The following is a 6,238-nucleotide window of genomic DNA, read 5'->3' on the forward strand; positions in this document are numbered from 1 at the left end:
TCCCTCTGACCCAACCAAACTGCTTTCAGCACAGCCCTGTGCTTGTAGGTGATGAAGAGACTTGAATGAGGGGCAGCATTGGGTTTCCTGAGAGGCTTTGTTTTAGCAGGATTTGGTTTACTGATCCCCGTTTCAACCATTCCCTGCAGGACTCTCAGAGTTGTGGTCTTCAGCTTTTCCCCAGGACTTGGCAGTGGTGTCCATGGCTATGCCCCTGGACACAGCTTTATTCATCTCTTTGTGTGGGGAGAGGCAGTGGCAACTGTTTGATCTGAACACAGGAGGTGAAACTTGAGTCTGGTCACAGTGAGCATTTATGGTTAGATCAGGTACATGTTTAGGGCCCCTATCTGTTATTGAAATAAATAGCAGTGAAATACCCAAATGCTTCGCAGGTCAAAATGATGTCTAAAAAGGCAAAGAGCTGCTTGCTGTAGGATTAAGGGACGTGAATGGGCCTGCATTGTGGTCCTGGGGGTAAAAAGTGCTGTGGACAGGAAATCTACCTTGTCAGCATGGCCATAAAAAGGAATTGGACTTGTCTATTGAAAATTTTTAACTTTTTTTTTATTTTTTTTTTTTGGTTGGTATGTCTCTTCTCCTCCTCCCTCCCCTTTCACATCCCTTATGAAATAAGGCTCATGAAATTACTAGTTGGGGAGGGGGAAATCTCCTGCCTTGTACCAAGTGCAAACCTAAAAAACAGGGTAAAAAAGAAATAAATGTGTTGAAAGAGAGGATTGCATGGAGGAGTAGCAGCTCCATGTCTGTGCTATTATGGCTCACTTGGAACATTCTGTATCTCTGAATGGCTTTCTGCTTCTTTCTGCCCATTCTTCCCTTGGGTTTATATCCCTGCTTCTTTTATAGTGTGTCCCTGCACAGATCCTGGATGGGCTGTGTGGTTATACTGCATTTATTAGGATGACACAAGAAGAGCTGACTCTTCCTGTGGTTCCAACGTGCAGTTGCTTGAACTCTAAATATGGACTGGATCACTGTGTATTTAGGAATGTCATCACACCTTCCATTAGGAAAGGTTTCTCCTTCCATCTCTTCTCCCCTTTCTAGGGCACTCTCAGTCACCTTTGAAAGGTCTTTTTCACAGCCAGGCCCTTCTTGGTAGTGCCAAACAACAGGGTGAGAAACAGTGGGCAGAAACTGATGCTGCCTGAACACAAGGAAGCACTTCTTTCCTGTGAGGGTGACTAAGCACTGGGACAGGTTGCTCAGGGAGGTTGTGGAGTCTCTTTCCTCGAGATACTCAAAAGCTATCTGGGCAGAATCCTGACAAATGTGCTTGAGGGGACACCGGTTGAATATCCAGGTTGGGCTAGATGACCTCCAGAGGTCCCTTCTGATTTAGCCACTCTGTGTGACCCTGGGGAAGGTGGAAATGGTTATTACATGATGCACTGGAGTTGGGATGTTGTGGAATATCCTCTCTTGGGAGTTTAATGAGTTTCATTACAATAATGAGTCAAGCGAACCTGTCTGTGTTGCTGCTGCTGGGTGTGAGAGCTCATTCCTGGAGCTGGTGATTTGATGTCTGGCTGCTGGAAATCTCTTTAGTTGACACTTGTGTCCTGTACTTATTTCTGAGGTTTGAAACACCATCATATGCAGGCAACTTCAAGTCCGTGTTCCAAGTACTCAGGCAACAAAAGTTGTTGTTCCCAGCTTATCCCAATTAGCAGTTTAAAGGAAAGAAAGTCCTTGTGTCTGAGGAAGAAACAGGAAAAGTTACATAGCCTGAAACAGGCAAATAATGCAAAGAATTAAACTTTTCTCTCCTATTTTTGAGGGCTTTTAATCACTGAGAATGTTCTGTCTGGCATGTGTTAGCTGACCTTTACAATAGAAGGGAAAGGTGTCAAAGAATGCACACCTTCTCAAAAACATGTACCTAAAACTCCCTGAGGCCCAGCCTCTTTCTTCCATCAGGGTTAAAATCCAAAACCACCAGGCAGGTGGGAAATTGCATCCCTGGGGAGGGAAGAAGCTGAGGGTAAAATGCACAACTGCTGTTCCAGGCTGTGCTGGCCACAGTGGGGCTGCTGCAGGACTTGCCAAGGGGAGACTTCCACAGTGTTTTCCAGCACAGGGAGCATGTGAGCATTTCTGGTGAGTCACTGCTGGGCTAAAACACTGCCTAGCAATGGTGCTGGGTTGAACCATTTTGTAATATAGAGGTTATTCTTCCTGTTACTTCTTTTGGCAGCGCTAAGTTGTTGTGACAGTGATGTTGCTGGTTGCTGCTATTAATCCAGCCTTCCTGGAGATGCAAAAGTCATGCTGTATCTGGGGTGAGATGCACAGTCAGATTAATCCCTGCTCTGTAGTTAGTTGTTCTGAGTCCTGTCAAGATACGATAGCCATTGTGTGCAAGGGTTACAAACTGGGGAGGGATGTGACTGGGAGCTCCCTTTCCATTGCATTCCAGGGCTGGACCACATCACCTTATTATACAAGAGGGTCACTTGTCTTGGTACACCTCTGATTTTTTTTCCATGCAGTCATGCATTTCTGATCCATGCTTCAACTTCCTGTCTCATCAATGCAGCCCTTATTCAACCCTCAGCATCTCTGTGGATGTCTCAAAGCACAGCTCATCCTCGGAGATGTGTGCTGGGTGAAAGGCTGGGTTGCTTGGGTGCTTTGTGTTAAGGGCTAGAAGGAACCACCCAGAAGCTCCTGCCTCGTTCTTGCCCTCCCCGTGGTTGTGGAACCAGGGCACTGTGCTCTCTGAACCATGCTATGTCCTTGGTTGGGTTTATTCCCTGCCTTCGTGGGAGAAAGTGGCCATCTGTGCAGCAGGCAGGTGTCCTGCCTCCTCTCCTGGAAGCACCGGTGGAGTTTCTCACGTGCCACAACAGGGAGCTCGTTGACACTGTCCAGAGTCAGCTTTGAGGGGTGTGGGCTCCTCCACCCAGATTGCTCCCCTCTATTATTTCCACACACTCCCCACCAAAACAGCCGCTCGTTCCGCACGAACTCCTCTTCCAGCTCCCCGCACTGAGGGCGGCTGGAATGGCACAGGGGGCTCTCCTAATTCAGGTCTACACACACAGCCCTGGGAGCAGGGAGGGAGTTTTGGTGGCTTTTAGCTATAATTTCCCTTCTAATTTGAGAGAATCCCTCACTGGAGAGACCCAGACTTCCTCTACTGTGTTTTCTGGCCGTGTGGGGTCTGTCAGTGAAACTGGGGGGCCTCCCCATGAAAAAAGATGTGAGAAGGAGAGTAAAATGCTGCCTGGGAGTGAAGGGAAAAGTGTGAGAAAGAGCTCTGCCATCCCTGTGGAGGTTCTCAAGATGCTAGAGAAGGGATCTCCTGTGGCCTGTGCAGGACTTGAACTGGAACAGGGGAAAAGCATAAAAGGAAAGGAGCTGCAAGAGGGGGGAGCGAGATGATGTTTTCATTTTGTCTGTTTCTCACCATCCAAATCTATTTGAATTGGCAATATATTAAATTAGTTTTCCCGAAATGAAGTCTGACTTGCTTGTGACAGGAACTGGTCAGGGATCTTTGATTTTTATCCAGATCCATGAGTTTTTTTTTTTTTTTTGTCTTTTCTCTCCTGTCGAGGAGATGGTGGGTGTGCGTGGGTGTCTGTAGTCTGAGGTTAACCCATCACACTTGTGCAGCACTGTGTTCACCCAGAGCTTGTGCTCTGAATCCTCAATTCTTTTTATCTCAAACTTTCTTTCTGTCTCTGTTGTAAACCTGGTCTGCACAGATGTGTAATTCAGCAGGAACCCTCCAGATAAATTTCTTAGTCAGTCAGTGGGGAGTATCACAGCTGAAATGGGCCAGGCTTCAGGCTCTGGCCTCCCTGGGCTATGAGGGTTACAAAGGCTCATTATAGTCTCCTACAGTCTAACCAGATTTTCCTCAAATGTGGGAATTTCAGCAATAGCTAAAATTCCGTGCTTAAAAATATTAACTAGGACTTGTGTGTGTGCTTATGGTGGCTCTGCATGCAACTGCAGAAAACTCTGTGTGCAAGGAATGCACTCCCAGCTCTGCATGCACAGGTCCAAACACTTGGATTCATTCTTAAGATGTGCATAAAACTCCTTCCCCTTCACTTGCTTTTACTGTAACTGACAAAGCTGCCTGACTCAAGCATTTCAGAAATCTAATGCCTAAGATTTCACTGTGGATTTTTGGCTTCAAAGTGATTTTGTTATGTCCCCAGAGCCTGGTTAAATCCTTAGTTATAATGATTGCACACTGAAGGGTGCTGTTACATAGAAATGCTGTCCCATAATGGCTTCGTTGCTGTGGAAAATCCGATGTTATTTGGTCATTCCCTACGAGTTCCCTAAGCCATCAAGACATTTGCCTCAAGGCTACAAACACAAAGCTACAGGCAAAACCCTCTGGACATAATGAGTGGGCATTTATGCAGAACTAAAAACTGGAACAGCTGAGCAGTAGATCTATGAATAGCAAGCATGCCTCTAAGCACAAAAGACATCATTCTGGAATAAAGGGGTTTATAATGGTTCTGACATCTTGTATGTCAAGATCATGCTACGTTGTTGTAACTTTTTTTTTTTATGTTTGTTTGTTTGAGCCACGTTCCTTAAGTAAGGTTTGAGTAATTAAAGGCTGAGAAGGAAACCCTATAGCTTGGTAAGAGTAAAAATCGAGCAATTGACACTTTTGGCAAGATCCATCGTTTTGATTGTGTTTTCTAGGGAACAAGCTTATTGCTCCTGGTCTCTTTCTATCCCCAGTTCTACCCTTTAGGATTTCTTAGGGGTTCCTCTTGGATCAGCAGCTCTAATAGGCTCGAATCTGATGTTAGCTGAGACGTGTCTTCTGATGGAAACACAGAGATTGCACTAACCATAAACTACAGGGTCAGGGAGTCAGGCAATACAAAGGAGGGTAATAAAATTCAGAGTGATTTGGATCAACAGGGAACTGGAGGAGCTTAATGTTGAGAAATGTACCACAAGGAGGTCGGAAGCCTTTTGTGAATCATCTATAGACACTTCTGACTACATGGCAAGAGTGAAATGGAAAGGGATGTGTGGCTCTTACACCAGGAGCATAATGAAAACCCAGAGTAGAAATTGGAGCTGGAGTTGGAATGTAGAAACAGCCTAGAGGAAAAACAACAGGGGAAAGGGGATGTGTAAGAATACACGAGATGACAAATCATGATCTATGCATCTGCATCCACATGTATCTCATCCGTTTTTGAGACCCTATTGATTTCCAAGATGGTTTGGGGATTTTTTTGACTTATTTTCCAGCCCTCGTGCCAATGTGCTGTGGGACCAGGGGAGGGGCTGGCCAACCCTTTGTGACTGGGGAAACTACAAGTTCAAACATGTTTTGCAATCCTTGCAAAGTAGTTTGGGCCTTGCAAAACCATCCTTGTAGAGGTGAGCAAAGCCTTAGTACTGTGAAGTTCCTACAGGGAAAAGTGGCAGAAGGATTAGGTCCTAATCTCTGACCTGAGAAGATGTGAGGGATGTCTACACTCCAGAGTGTAAATGCAGCAGAGATACCTGAGCTGGTTGTGACTGAATTAGTTGGCAGGATCACCAAGCTCTGCACTTTGGGATATGGGAAGGAAATTTCCCTTCCACAAGCACAGTAAGTTAAGTCATACAGAGATCAGTGCTAGAGAGGCCAGAAAGTTGGTAGAAAGCTGTAGCCTACAATACAGCTGTGCATCTCATTTCCTCATGTCCAAATGTCTTGGGTTGCCACAAGCAAATCGTTTCTCCTCTTGGCAAATACCCTTTCTTTTCGTTGAAAACAAGGTATCATTCCTATTTTGCATGTTCACCCTGAAGAGAGGCAGAGTCTAAACTGCAAGGTGCTCAGATATGGAAGGATGATACTTAAGTTGCTTAGAAAGGCAAAGGGATTAATCTCATTATCCCTCTATCTTCTTCCTTACAGCTGTTTACTGACGGCTTCTCCTGCCAGGAAAGAGACTCCTGAGGCCCTGTAGGGAGAATGACAGCTCTGTCCTGCTGGTAAGTGATAGCTCTGTAGTCACTTTTGAGAGGCTAATTCATAGAGCAGCATGGAAGAATAGGGATTGAACTATTCCCTTTGCAGAATGCTGAGTTAAACCCAAGGATTTTCACTTGGTCAGAGTGACATTGGCTGCACTTGTATGAAGGCAAGACTATGTTGGAAATCTGTCCCTGCTGTGTGTTCAGTGAATGGTCCTGCTGCACCAAACAGGGCACTCTGGTCATGGATTTT

The sequence above is a fragment of the Chiroxiphia lanceolata genome, chromosome 17 (assembly GCF_009829145.1).
Source record: "Chiroxiphia lanceolata isolate bChiLan1 chromosome 17, bChiLan1.pri, whole genome shotgun sequence".
Classification (NCBI taxonomy): Eukaryota; Metazoa; Chordata; class Aves; order Passeriformes; family Pipridae; genus Chiroxiphia; species Chiroxiphia lanceolata.